This window comes from Phyllostomus hastatus, unplaced genomic scaffold (assembly GCF_019186645.2).
Source record: "Phyllostomus hastatus isolate PE091 unplaced genomic scaffold, TTU_PhHast_1.1 phas_contig_62, whole genome shotgun sequence".
Taxonomy (NCBI): domain Eukaryota; kingdom Metazoa; phylum Chordata; class Mammalia; order Chiroptera; family Phyllostomidae; genus Phyllostomus; species Phyllostomus hastatus.
The window spans coordinates 10842635-10858581 of NW_025333921.1; the positions used below are offsets into that span (position 1 = coordinate 10842635).

General features: G+C 36.2%; 1 non-coding gene across 1 annotated transcript; it reads left to right on the forward strand.

Annotated features, from left to right (window-relative positions):
• The first annotated feature begins 3619 nt into the window (after positions 1-3619).
• On the forward strand, positions 3620-3726 carry LOC123825339. Its single transcript, XR_006786882.1, has one exon. It is a non-coding gene; the product is annotated as a U6 spliceosomal RNA (small nuclear RNA).
• The last annotated feature ends 12221 nt before the right edge of the window (positions 3727-15947 follow it).

Sequence of the window (15947 nt, forward strand, 5' to 3'; positions counted from 1 at the left end):
AATATTTTGCTTCTAAATGAGCAGTCAGTAATCAGTAGTTTTCTATGAGAGATTGGAGGTCACTTCCCCTATGGCAGGAGAATGGCAGGACATAGACTTAGTCCGAAGGAGGGGTATTGTTCCCAAGTGAAGTGCAAAACTCAAAAAACAAGGAAAATGCTCCTTATTTAAACAAACAAACAAAAAAATTCCATGGATTAGGGAAGAGGGCTGCAGCTTTATGGGCACGTGATTTTCCAAGGATCATTCTGGATAGTCTGGAGACTGTGTTTAAGGTAACTCTAGGTCTCAGGGACTGGAGGGTAGAAAATTGTTTAAGAACAGGTCAAAAATGATATGATAAGATTGAACTTCCTCAGGTTACACTAACACTAAAGGGCAGTGAAAGGTAGGGACAAACCCTCATTCTCTTCAATGCTATTTCAGTTTTAGTTTCTCCATTACATTTCTGTCTGTTTTCTGAATGTGTATAAGTTTGTTTATAGGTTTTTTGATATGTAGTTTCTAGAACTCTTGGCAAAGAAAAATTGTACCAGACAAGTTAAACCATCAAGGGAGACATTAACCATACTATTGCAATAGGAGAGAGACATTGAACACAGCTCCACTGAAACAAAAGGCACAAGAGGTTTTAAGAACTGGGGTGCACGAGTACTAGAGTGGGAAAGTACTGGAGGACCTTAGGGGGTAGGTTGGTCAATGCAGTTTGACCAACTGTGTTCACTAATTGCTGCTTATTAAAGTTAGGTTCATGTTCTCCCACAGAGGCTAGAAAACAGCAGATGATTACATTTAAAGTTATAGCTTTCAGGTCCTTGAGAAAACATTCCTGGGTTGTAAAACTGACAACAAAGTATGAGAAGTTTTACATCTTAAAGAAGGATAGAAGGAATTTACAATGGAAAGTTTTCTAGAGTAAACATTCTAAGGAAAGACAGGTCAGAAGCCTATAGTCAGAAGACATGTGCCTAATGTTTAGTCAGTCTGAGGGAAACACTAAGGCTGTCTACTGGGCACTAAAATATAAAATATATTTAGTACAGTGTAGATATAGTCATCTATTCATGCAGTCCAAAAGTCCATTAGCTGTGTGGTGACTCATATAAATCTCTCAATTTAAATAGTTCATGTAAACCATCTAAAATGACTGCAGGTATTGGTTTTTAGGGCACAAAGCTAAGAAATTTCCTTTGGTTCTACATGTGGTCCCTTTGATATTCTTTGTTACTTCTCTTCTTGAGTAAACTTAAATTTTAATAATCATATATTTTATATAGTCATCCAAACCTTTGGAAAAATATTGAAGTGGGTAAAGCCAGAGTGATAATATACAGGTTATCTATTTTCATTAGAAACCTTATGCCCAGTTGGTAGCAACTAACTTACATAATTATATCAGCATTTAAGACATAAGTCTTGTTCATAAGTATTTGATAAACACCTTGCCAAAATCCAGATATATAATGTCCACATTGTCTTCCAAATCCTAACACAGAAAAGAACCAGTCAGTGTGATGTGACTAATTTCAGGGTGGCCTTCTCTTGTCATCTACCATTAGTCCAGTGTTTCCTTATTTATTGTCATGCAATAAATTTAACCTTTAACAATTTCATGTTTTTTCTCTGAATATTTGGGAAACTTCTTCTGTTGTGAACCACCCTGCCTGGTTTCAGACCTGGTAGCCCCCCACCATCCCCACCATGGCTAAGGCTGAATAAAAAGACCTTGGGACCATAAGCCACTAAGAAAATAAAACTTAGCCTCCTGGCAGGGGCACAGCCTCTGACTCCTTTACTTCACCCTGCTTGGCCCCTGGAGGATGGCTGGATAGTCAATGATAGGTAAGGTTCTTCAAGGAAGGAACAACCTAAGACAGGCACAGTCACGAAGGGGTCATCAGGGGATTATAGAAAAGAGGTGATGGACCTTCACCCCTTGGCTTTGTCATAGCCTGAGTCCTCATTCCATCTGTAAGAAATCTCCTAATCTCTTGGCTGCCTTAATTCCCCTGCCTGATTTAAGCTTAAAACAATGCTGGAGGCTGGTGCCGCCCTGTGCTGGAAAAGGCAGTTCCCTGGGGTGATAAGGCCTAAGAAAAAATGTGTAAAATCCTGTGAAACCTGCTTTGCTAAGAATGCCCTCAATTTGAATGTTAAGGGTCCAAACACAAAATGAGTTTGTTTCCCAAAGTTTTATGGCCCTTTGGGGTCACTCTATCTATCTGATTCTGACTCAGAATAAACCTTTATAGTTCTTTGAATGTTATGTATTCCTTGATCATTACTGCCTGACAATGATTGATGTGCTTTATGTATAAGCCCTGTATTCATATGTAAACTAAACCCAATAAAAGCCTATAGAGAAAGAGGATTAAAGCTTTTCTCCTATGAGAGACTGGTCAGCCCTTCCTCCCCAAGCAGATCATGTCTTGGTAGACTTATTCACATCCGAGGCAGCTGGGAGAGCTCTGTGAGTGGAGCCCCTCCACATCCATCTAATTTTATTTGTGGTAATGGTTCTTTTCTATTAGTATTACTTTGTTTTTGTTATTTTATGATTACTCCAATTTTTTCTTTTTTCTTTTCAAAGAGTTTGTATAAACACTTTTTAGTTACAATGTAATGACTTGTTTTTCTTAAAAATTATGTTATGAGATGAGGCATTTTAAAAAATTGTTTTATTATCCTTAGTTAAATCCTCTCAAATTCTGAATGTATATATCAGTGGTGGTCAAAAGTAGGTTTACAGTAGTGAGTATGTGAAACACAGTTTATTCTTCCATTATTATTTTATTCTTCCAGTTTATTATTTATTAATCATTGTATTCTTTTCCACACAAACAACTATAAACCTACTTTTTCCAACCCCCATATATGTCTTGTATTTCTCCTTTAACTTTGAGGTGGTCCTAACCCTCAGTTACTTGTAAAATAATTGATTCCTTATTGATTATTTTGCGTCATTAATGTCTTTTATGAACACTTTGAAAGATTTAGCTCTTTGACAATTTTAATGCCTTTGACTTTGTAGGGTGCCCTTGTCATTCCACAGTAGGCCCATTTTTTTTTCTTTTCAAAGAGAGTTAATAATATTCTGTTAAGAAAAGGAACTTCAGTTTTAACTAATGAACTTAAGTTTTAACTTTTAGTAAAGAAAAGGCAGTAAATTTTTACTAAAAAATTAATGTAATGATCACTAAGCCTCAAGAATTTATAAAGAAATTTTACTTAATTTTTTAACTAAAAATGTGGTGTAACTATTTAAGTTAATTTTATTTTATTTTATGAAATAAACTGAAATAAAATAAAATTTAAATATTATTTTCTTTCTCTAAATTTTATAAATATAAAATAAGTATACAACAAATGATTGATCATTCTCTGTCCCTTTAGAAATATTTAGACTTATCAGAAAGAGAAAATTTCATTATAAATTTTGACAATTTCTCAGTAAAAAGAATAGTCACAATATCCTGTTATTAAGCATATGAGAAATGGTAAAGATCATGATAAATATCTAATTTATTTTTATAAAATTCCATTGATAATATTGTAATTAATTATATTGTATAGTTAGAGAATTTTCAGAAGTAAAGGTAGACTGAAAATTAAAGATTTAGTGCTTGCTTTGGCAGCACATATACTAAAACGGGAACGATACAGAGAAGATTAGCATGGCCCCTGTGCAAGAATGAAATGCAAATTCATGAAGCATTCCATATTAAAAAAAAAGAATATTAAAGATTTAGTCCTTTGTAGTCAGGGAAGACACACAGATTCTTGAGTTATAATCAGATTATAATTCTATGAAAAATAATGAGCTCATGTGTTTAACACCTGTACTATGGAATAGTCATTATCAAATTAAAGTTCTAAGATGTGTAGTAAGTTTTCATACTGTTGAGCCATGACCTTGGATTTAATTGCTTTGAGCCAAACACATTGAATCAAGTCCTTCTGACAGTGAATATGCTTAGGTGACTCTTTAGTATTTGGATTTCAATGTACTTATGAGCTGTCTGTTGAATATGTAATACTTTAGCAAAGTGAAGAAAGGAACCACCAGTATGTATTTCCTAAGTCTTCTGCAAAAAAATTATTAAAAACCAGTGTTTTAAAACAACAGAACTATACTTTCTCATAGTTTGGGGGGCTGAAAGTATGAAATCAAGATTTCAGCAGGGCACACGTCCACATCAGGCCCTAGTATGGATCCTTTCTTGCATTTCCCTAGCTCCTGGTGATTGCTAACAACCCTTGGCATTCCTTGTTTTGTAACTTCAACACTCCAATCTGTCTCACATGTCCATCTTTCCTCCATGTGTGTCTGCATCTTCACATAGTCTTTTCTCAAGAACATGTGTCAATGAATTTGGTGCCCACTCCAGCCCTATATGATATCATTTTAACTTGATCACATCTGCAAAGGCTCTGTTTCCAAATAAGGTCACAGTTTCTAAGGGTTAGGATGTCTCTAAATCTTTTAGGGGGGAAACAATTTAACTCACAATACCACTAAACATTGTGCCTGTGAAAATGAACCAGCTAAGTAATCCAACTACTGTGATGTGGCCTAAAAACATGATGATTCTTAAATATAAAACAAAGGCTTTGAATAATGTAAAATGCAGTGTTAATCCATCTCTCTCTCTCTCTCTCTCTCTCTCTCACACACACACACACACACACACACACACACACACACACACACACGAAGAGAATCTTTGTCGTCCAGAATACACAAGCTATAATATCCTTTTCCTGGTTGCAGACCTGAAATTATTCTGCAACCAGAGTTTGGATGCAGCTTTATAGATTTGATATGTGATTGCAAATGTCCATTCATATTTACCTGTATTATCTACATTGCTTTTCTAGATAATCTCAGATTAACCAGAATATTGTGAAGCTGTTTTATGTTGACTATCATCTCTTTACTTTTATTACTTTAAAAATCACTTTTACATTTTGTGAATGAAAAGAGATTGCAGTTATTGCACATGCTTTTTAAAAAATATTTTATTTTATTTATTTTTCAGAGAGAGGGGGAGGCGGGGAGAGAAAGAGGGAGAGAAACATCAATGTGGGGTTGCCTCTCCAGCACCACCGCCGTGGGGCTGGCCTGCAACCCAGGCATGTGCTCTGACTGGGAATCAAAGCTTGACCCTTTGGTTCACAGGCTGGTACTCAAACCACTAAACCACACCAGCCAGGGCTTACTGCACATTATTGATGTGTATAATCACTGTCATATTTATCATAAGATTTGTTTTTTCATAGTGTTTATTGCAAAGTTTGGGAGTGGTCATAGAAGGCATGCACTTACTGAGGCTAAATGTATACAATTGAAATCTAAAGAGTCAAAACTTCTATTACTTGGAAAATATTCTTCCACTGAATGAAAGGGAGAAAAATTGAAATTTAATAAGAGCTATCATTTTTTGAGAGAATGTCAATGAATTAAAATAACTCATAGTGACTAAGGAAAGAAATTAAATATAGATGTAAGCCAAATTGTTAAAAACTTTAATGCATACTTTCTAAGAACTTGTAAAGACTAAACTATATTCAGGTTTTTCCATTCCCATATTTTAAATAAAATGCTTGATTAAAAGAAGTGGGTGTCTCTGAAAGATAATGTAGATAGTAATTCTCTTATTTACCAAATTTAATTATATTTTCAAGTAGCATGGAGCCACTCATAAATGAAATAAAATCAATTACCTTGATAGTCTTAAAAATCAGGAAGAATGCATATTTTTTGTCTTTTGTATTCATATTTTGACCAATATTTTACATTTTACTTTAAAAATCTGGATAAAATAAGTACTTTCAGTATCTATCACCTTCTAGCTTGTCCAGAATATGTCACCATGTCTGACATATACTAGGAACATACACAAAAAATTCCTGTTGCATGTTTTTATTAAAGAACAAAATATAAATTTTCTAATTGTCATTTATGACTAAATTTTATGAAGGAAATTGATGAAATTTTAAAAAATCTTATGTCAGAAAATATATATTTTTCTTTATCCACCCTCCCAATGTAGAATCTAAACAAGAAGTTGTGCTTAGCAGAACAGCATATTTTGCAAATGGACTGCTATCCCATAATCAATTTATTGGAAATTTTTGTATATAAACTTTATAACCTCTAGATCAGTGTTACTAAAACTGTGGCCCTCAGAACATCTCCACTGAAATCATTTGGGGTACTTTTTAAAAGTACAGATTACTAGGCCACACCTCAGCCCTCTACAGTCAGGATCTGGAGCATTGTCCAACATTTTTCATTTTTAATAAACATCACTGATGTGTTTTATGTACTCACATTTTATTTTTTAAATTAAATTTTATTGATTATGTTATTACAGTTGTCCCGATATTTCCCTCTTTATCCCCCACACCCAGTATCCCCCATTCCCTCAGTCAATCCTCCCACCATTGTTCATGTGCATGGGCCATGGGTATAAGTTCTTTGGCTACTCCATATCTTGTACTGTACTTTACATCATCATAGCTATTCTGTACCTATTTGTACTTCTTACTCCACTCACCTCTTCACCCATTCCTTACCCCCGCAATCTGGCAACCTTCCAGTAACTAACTTCCTTTCTCTTGCTTTTAAGAGGCTATCTATATCTTTAATCTTTGACTATTTAATAATGTTGTATCTTGGAGTGGGCATCATGGCATCCATCATAATTAGGACCCCTGCACTTCCTGGACTTGCATGTCTATTTCCTTCACCAAATTAAGGAGGTTTTCTTTCATTTTTTTTTTTCAAATAGATCTCTAATTTCTTGTTCTTTCTCTTCTCTTTCTAGTACCCATATGAAGTGAATGCTAAACCTCTTAAAGTAGTTCCAGAGGCTGTTTATACTATCCTCATTGTCTTAAAACTCTTTTTCCCTTCTTGCTGTTCTGGGGTTTTGTTGTTGTTGTTTGTTTGGTTGGTTGGTTCCTTATGTTCCAAATCATTGATTTGATTCTTGGCTTTATCCACTCTACTGTCATTTCCCTGTAAATTGTTCTTTATTTCAATTAGTGTATACTTTGTTTCTGACTGGGTCTTTATGCTGCTGAGGTCTTCACTAAGTTCCTTGAGTAGCCTTATAAACAGTGTTTTGAACTCTGCATATGATAGATTGTTTATCTCCATTTTGTTTAGCTCTTTTTCTGGAGTTTTGATCTGTTCTTTCATTTGGGCCATGTTTCTTCATCTTCTCATTTTGACAGCCTCCCTGTGTTTGTTTCTATGTATTAGGTAGAGCTGCTTTGACTCTGTGACTTGGTAGTGTCGCCTAAGATAATAGGTGTCCTGTAGGGTCCAGTGGCACAGCTTCTCCTATCACCCAAGCTGGGTACTGGAGGTATGCCATTCCTGTGGGCTGAGTACACCCTCCTTTTGTAGTTGAGGCTTGATTGCTGTTGGCAGGTCAATGGGAGAGATTTATCTAGGTCAGTCAGCTGCAAGGACTGGCAGTGACCACTCACCACCATCTGCCCTCTGTGGAGGATCAGCTGTGAAGGGCCGATGTGGTAGTCCTCCAACGTGGTTTATAGCTGTCCACTGGGTGCATTGGCTTTGGGGTTTCCTGGGTGGTGCAAGCCAAAGTTAGCCCCCACCTGTGTTTTGCCTGGGGCAACCTGCCTGAGCTTTAAAGCAGTCTGAAGTGGCTGCTACTTGTTCTGGTCTTGGAGATTCCCAGGTGAAACCAAACTGTGACTCTAATCTGGCTGCTGCTAGGGCCCACTGAAGCCAGCTGTTGCTTGTTTGATAGGAATTAGGAGACAAGATGAGCCATTTTGGTGGAAAAGCAGTTTGGGTGGGCCCATAAATTGGATGGGGTAGAGCCTCTGGGGATCTCTAAGGTGGGCCACACAGTGTTAGCCAGGCTGATGGAGTCTCACATCACGGAGTACTAATCACTATATGATCACAGAGAACTACCAGAGCCTTGATGGAGTCTCAGATATGGCATCAGCTTACTGGCTTTGTGAAGGTAGGGCTCAGCAAAGGGACAATGGACTTTGCTCATCCTGATGCCAGACGCTGCAATCTCTCCCTATATATCACCGGTGCCCTTCAAGCTGCCACCCCTGTGCTGGAGGTCAGAGGGAGCAAGTCTGAGTAGGTGAGTCCATTGTGGGTTCTTCAAGAGGAACTTCTTAGGACTCCAGCAGCCTCCTCCACTGTCTCAGTCCCTGCTGGTTTTGCAGCCAGAAGTTATGGGGAGTTATCTTCCTGATCCTGGAAATCCTGGACTGCAGGGCCTGGTGTGGGTCTGGGACTCCACATTCCTGAGATATCTCTCCCAAATCCACGTGGGCGTGGGGCCAGCCCATTCAGCGTATGCACCTCTGCTACCAGTCTGAATCAATGTGGTTTCTTTTATCCTGTAGTTGTCAGACTTCCATTGAATTGGATTTCTGACATTCTTGAGTGATAGTTGTTCTATATTTTAGTTCTAATTTTCATGTGGTTGTGTGAAGAGGCGAGCCATGTGTGCCTACTTCACCATCTTGACCAGAAGTCATCTGTATTTTTATTCTTTAAAAACACAAAAACAAAAAACAACTCTTTTCATATGATTTATGTACATGTAGAAAGATGACATCAAACTTCTAAATCATTGTTTTTTAGAAGTGGGGATAACAGCGAAAGTCAGAGCTGATACATCTGGGTTGGATGAATATAACCAAGCTAGGGTCTAGTTCTTTGAAGGTAGGTAGATAAATCACTATAGGATTGCTCAACATCTATATATTGCAGGCACAGCATCTTCAGGTGTAAGTCAGTATAATGTCTATAATTTTCTATGGGGAATGCTAATCTTTACAGACTGCCATGGTAGTGGCAGCTTCAGTGAAAGATGGTAAAACTCTGAGTCAGCCAGGCTTAGATATCAATTTATAAGAGGAATCACACAGTGCTTAGGAAATGTGGGGAGCAGGATCTTTCTCGGGGTTTGGCACATTGTATACAGAAACCAGGGCAGAAGACCTACAGTTCAGTCATGCGGAGGTCTAGGACTCAGACATGTTCTTCTCTGTCATTCAGAAACAAGGCATGAAACAGTGAGATCAAGAAACCTAACAGAGGTCCTGGTTTTGTCATAACCAACTCAGAGATCTTGGCAAGTATGGTATTTGTTTGTATTAATTGTAGATCTCCACATTTTAAAAAGAGAACAAGCAAGAAGCAGCAGGGGCTGGCACCATTTCTGGAAATATCTGAAGCACTATTCTCTGTAGCAATGGGACATAATCTCTTCCTCGGAAATAGTAACTAAGAGATACTGAGCCCACTTTCATGCTCTTTAAGAATAAACGTGAACATCCCTGAATTTCTATTGTCCCTACACATAGGTCTATGGGGAAAACTTGTTTTTCCTGGTGTTCACAAGTTTTTCATACATTTTCTTTATAACATATTTTTAAACCAGGGCTTTATACCCAAAACAGGGGACTTTTCGACCAGTGATTTAGAAAGGAGAATTTACATGATATATCTCAGGCATGGTGAGTAGAATGAGGTTGCCAGGTGTATTTGGGATCTTATTTGGGTATAACAAGGGATGGGAGATGTAGGGCAAAAGATCTCCACATCAAAGACTTTGTTCCCCGATTCTGCATTGTCTATGTTTCTTCAAAGAACTCACTTAAACTTTTATGAAATTCATTTTAATTTTCTTACATAAGTAGGAATAAGTTACCTTACAGAATTATTGTAAGGATCAAAGAGTAAGCACTTTGTGAGTAATAAAGCACTGGAGAAATGTTTAGATTCTTTTCAGCCTGTAGCAGTGCAGTGTAGAGGCATACACCTCTCCCAGGAGCTTTGCCGATGCCAAGAGCAGAATTAATCAAGTAGACACATCTAGTGGGCAACAGTGCATATTGGAGTAGGGTGTTCAACTAGATAGAGATCTGGGGGAACATGTTCAAGAAAGTAGATTGTACTTGGTCATTTGATTATAAAATTAATCTTTTGAACTCTAATTTTTAATTACTGTTAATATTATGCAATTGTAAAACATCGAATTTTATATAACTTTTAAAATATTTGTCATGTTTTCTGCAATGTATCACATGAAGCAAAGGTGATTTTTAATATGAAATCAAAGATAATGTCTGGTCAATATTTAACCTGGCATACTAATTTAAAAAAACACACACACACAGAGTCTCAAAATATGGGCATTTTAATTCATAAGAGGACAGAGCTCCATAGTTTGTAATAGCATTTGAGGTGAGAGTTGGATTATCTGTGCATTTTAGGGAGGCAGGGCATTTCAGCAGGATCCATAGAGCCTAAGGTGGGGGATCACTGAACTATATGGCTCTTCCCCCATAAGTGACAGTGATTAAATAAATGAATTCCTCCTCAGTTGACTAATGTCCAGATAGGTTGCCTTACTCAAGTGAGTAGAAATGCATTCATTTATTTACTCATTCAATTTGCCTATAAGTATAGGGAATTATGTTAAATGTTGAAGATAAAAGTAAATCAAGCAAAGCTCCTACCTTCAACTTGTTTAAAATCCAATAGAACATGCTTTTTAAATTAGTATTAGTTATTTGTTGATAACAAATGATAACAATATCTAGTAAACAAACATTTACCAGGCTGAAGACTTTACATCAATCATTCAAAAACTCTGGGCTGAAAAAATAAAGCTCTACCTTAATCAGTGTCTGAAGTTGCTAAGGGCTGTGAAGCTCAAGAACTAAAAATTAATATTTAATTTTATGTAAGTTTATGCAACTAATGAAGAAATCATTATTTTGAATCATAATATTTTAAGTGTTGAAGTAGAAAAATGAAAACAGCTGACAGAATTGAAAATTTTTAGAGATCCTCTTTTTGTGGATAGGGAAAAAAATCTGAGAGTTAGTAAATAAGAACTTTATATTCAACTATAATATTGGGGAATATATTTGGTGATTTTTTCTTAAAACTGTTTTTTGTTATTTTGTGGTTATTGTCTTTGTACACATTAGGTAACCAGGGTGATCTTAAAACAAACAAACAAACCCCACCCCACAAATACATTCAAAGTTCTTCTGTATAAAATTCTTAAGTGGGTATCTATGGCTCATAGAAGACTAGTCAAAAATTGGCCCATATTGCCTGTAAGGCCTGGTCCCCTCTCTAATCACTCGTTCCCCACAGGTCAGCCACACTAGCTTCCTCTTATTCTTCCAGAACAGCCATCCTGTCCCAGTCCTCAGGGTCTCTGTACATTGTTTCCTCTGCCTGGATCTCCCTGTCTAAGAATCATTTCCCCGAGATCCCGTCCATGCCCCTTTAGATTTGGCGAACTACTTCAGCAATACGGTCGCATAGCTCTTCAAAATATTCTTTATAACTGTTTATTTATTTGGGGGGTATAAATTCTTTACATGTAAATTTCAAATTGAGAGACCAGTAAATTCCATAGTGAGTAAATTTTATACTGAGAGACCATACTGAAGGAAGGAAAGGAGGAAGAAAGGAAGGAAGGAAGGGCACTAAAGGTTACAGCTGCTCTGTCCCACTGGAGCTAATGAGAAACGTTATGAAATTCCTCTCACAGGTATCTGCCCTGAAGATGAAAGAGAAACTCATTTATTCATTGGCTCTGTTCTCCCTGGGCTAAAGTAGTCCATGAAATTTGTCTGTCTTCTGGTGTGCTTAGTAATCCTCATGGGGTCATTCCCTTGAGAGGGAATTGTGGAATGGGAAGTGGAGGTCTGGGCTGGTGATACAAGGACAGGCACTGTTCACACCTGGTCAAAGCTATACCACAGTAATGGGGTGAGGGAGTTGGAAGCAGGGCATGGGAGTTTTACCTTCCCAGAACATATGAGCAAGATATAGACCATCTTCCTCACTATTATATACTTAACACCTTGCACAATGCCTGGCATATAAGAAGGACCCAGTAAATATTCTTAATAAATGGATTAGTACAGTGTAGGAATTTCTTTCTCTTATGAAGTATGTCAATTTTATGATTTGTGAGAATACAAAATTTAAGCCTCCATAGTAAGATCATAAAATTATTTCAAACAATTTTCTTTTTTTAAGGTACTGTATATAATTGATCTTAATTGGTTAGGAGTTTAGGGAATTTTACCTCTAAACTTATGGACTATTGCAATACATTTAATGATTCTTTTCTTTTTAAAAAAATATTTGAAGATGGTAGTGCCATCTGGAATTTTGTGGTGTTAAAGTTTTCTCTGGCTCAAAAGCAAAAATGCAATGCTGCCACCTTAATTCATAAGTACTAGGGATTGGATATTTCAATAGCCTTCCACATCAGACAAATAATCCCACACCTTACCAAGGTGTTTGGGGCAGGTGAAATAGGTAATAAAAAATTATATCAATTGACAATCATACAAAAGACATTTAAATCAGACATTAAAAGAACTAATTAATGTTGAGGGAGGTGGGACAAAAGGCATATGGAACAGCTATACAGAACTCTTAACTAAATTTTTGAAATGTCATCATGGTGCCTGTATCCACCAGATTCAGTTCTAAGCTCAAGTGTTACCTCATCAAAGAGAATTTCTTGGCCCATTTTATTTGTTTTTTTGTTTGTTTTAATTAACCAGACCTTCCTTGACCCCTTCAAAATTATTCTACTGTAATTTTCTTCATGGTGCTTATCCTCACCCAAACTACTCTATATTCAGTTGTTGATTTATTATTATTAATTACTACATACTATGTTACAAATTTACGGTCACCTACTCTGAGCTTCATGGAACAAGTATTGAATAGTTTGCTCTCCTTGCTGCATTAACTTCAATCTCTAGAGTAGTTACAAGCATATAATATTTTCTCAATAAACATGTAAAGAAATGACTGACCAATCAAAGGGGCACGTGCATCAGTCTAGAGTAGGAGTTGGAAAACTCCAGCCTGACTTCTGTTTCTACAAATAAATTTTTATGGGCACACAGCCACACCCATGGATTTACATATTGTTTATGGCCATTTTCTTACTTCAGATTAACCATATGGCCCACCAAGCTGAAAATATTTACTGTATAACCCTTTACAGAAAAAATAGGCCAATTCCTGTTTCAAAGTCCTAGCACACTAAAACGGAGACTCATAATTCATGCTTCCTAAAAATAACATTATAGGTGTAGATTGTTAACTACTTTTACTTTCAACACACAGACACACACATACATACAGGGTGGGCAAAAGCAGGTTTACAGCTGTGAGTATGAAAATCACAGAGTTTATTATTGTATTATTATTTATCAATTATTGCATTATATTCCATATGAACAACTGTAAACCTACTCTTGCCCACCTTTGTATATATGTGTACATCATGACATTTTTCTGTGATAGAAGGCCACTTGAATTATATCAAAACTTATTTTTCTCTGATATAAATTAATATTTTCCATACCTATAACTCTTCTTAAAGATGACTCCAATAAGAAGAGCAGACAGAAAAATCATGTGTATTTTTTTAGAAATACTACTCTCTGAATTTAGATATAGAGATACTGGATTCTAGTCAAAGCACTGGGATTAACAAGATAAATGACCAAGTATCACATAATCATACAGAAAGAAATATCTTTTTACCTGAATAATGGTTTAGACTAATTCTCAAGTAGTCACCAGCTCTAAAATTCTGATAACAGTGATTGTCTAGGTAAACATCTAGGATACTAATTTTAAGGAGAAAAGAGAAGCCAGTTCAAGGTATACTAGTTTTTTATTTATCAAGGCATTTGTTCTCAGAAAATTGCATAACTGAGGGGTGGGGGTGGAAAGCACACTGTGGTTTAACATTCTTTCTAGATCAAGCTGATGGAAAGAATGTGACAAAAAGCTTGATTGGACTGGGATTATTGCTATCCTAACTGGATTGATGGAGCCTTAACACTGTATAAATTAAGATCGAATAACTCAGATTTGGGAATTGTACTGTGGAATACTGTGACCAATTTTTACTGAGCTCTGAAAGTCAAGATTATCTAATTTTGGAAGTATGTTAAGGAGGTTTGAGTTTCATGTTTTTCTAAAAGAAATGGACATTTTCATTATCAGTTATTATGAAGCAGGAAATGGGATGGCACTTAGATTGAGTGAAGAAAGGAATTCATTTTTTTAACTGAAATTAGAAAGAAACATGGAAAACCTTAATGAGAATTGATTTAACACCATCATGTGAAGGTTTACAAGGAGCGAGGTGAGCAACCTAAGGACAGCCTGAAGTAGAGGTCACTCTTAAAAGAAATTATCTATTTCTTTGATGGTACATCCACTTCCCCCAAGTTTTCCTCAAGTTCTGATTAACTGTCATAAGTTTATATCACCTGTTTTATCATAAGATTATGTTTATCACTGCACGGTGCTGAATGCTTTCCTCAAGACTAGAGAGTACCAACCACATTCCCCTACAGAAGAAAACTGCCTAATTGAAAAAGTTGTCACCCTTCTTTTGTTGTCACTCTTCTCTTTATTGCTTACACTCTACTGCACAGTACAAAGATCCAACCTGATTAAATCCTGGCTTCATCATTTCTGTAACTATGTACAAATTAGTTATTAATGCTTCAGTTTCCTCATTTATAAAATTTTAATAACAACTATACCTGCTTTCCCTGACATGTGTGACTCAGTTGGTTGAGAGTTGTTCTGTAAACTGAAATGTTACCAGTTTGATTCCTGGTCAGAGCACATGCCTGAGTTGCAGGTTCAGTCCCCAGTCAGGTGCAGATGGGAGGCAATCAATCAATGTTTCTCTCCCTCTCTTTCTCCCTCCCTTCCCCCTCTCTAAAAATAAAATTTAAAAATAATAATAATTATACCAACTTCATAAGGTATTAAGGACTGGACATCATCTCTGTAAATTATAAAACCTACTGGCTAGACTAAATGCTTGATAATGTAATGTAGGACATACTAAGCTACATATTTTTCTAATTATGGCATTTTGAATGGCTGAAATAATGGTAAATCAGAGCCACAATACTCAATAAATGTGAAGGAAAGACTATCAAGAAGTCAGATGTAAGAGAGAGTGCTTAAGCATTAGCTTCAAAGCTACAGAGTACAGAGGGCCAACGATTAATATCTGGCACGAGGGAACTAGGAAAATGCTCTTAAGTACTAGAACTTGGGAAAAATTAGCAGTCTCTACTTTGGAAGGCCACAGGGAAAGCAATATGTCTTAGTAATGATAGATAACTTTGAGTTCAAATAGAGAGGTAAAAGGAATGTTTAAGGAGGAAATTGAAAATACAGTGGAGTTTGAAAAATTGGTTTTACAGAAGGATTAATGCAGCAGTGGGTAAAATTTGACATTACAGCTGAAAGAATTGTATTCTATTTTTAGCTTTTCAATTTATAAATGTAAAACCTTGGATAAGTTATTTAACTTCTCTGAGTCACAATGTTCTCATCTATAAAATGGGAATAATATAATAATACATATAATAAGTTTGTTGGTAAGAGTAAATAAAAATTGCTGGTACTGAATTAGTATACAATAAACAGTAGCTACCATAATAATAATTACAATGTTGATAACTTTTATTTAAAATGAAAAAAAAATTTTTTTGCCCTGGCTGGTGTAGCTCAGTGGATTGAGTGCGGGCTGCAAAACAAAGGGTTGTTGGTTCAATTCCCAGTCAGAGCACATGCCTGGCTGGGTTGCAGGCCAGGTCCTCAGTGGGGGGGCAACTGAGAGGCAGCCACATATTGATATTTCTCTCCTTCTCTTTCTCCTTCTCTTTCCTTCTCTCTTTAAAATCTTTAAAAAAAATAAAGTGAAAATTTTCGAATATCACATCTAGATTTTATTTTAGTCATTCTAATAAGCACTTACTTCTTACTTAGTTGGTATTTTTCCCAAACTGTTCAACCTAAATTTAACCTTAAGAGAATAATCAGGTAATTCCAGATTAAAGAA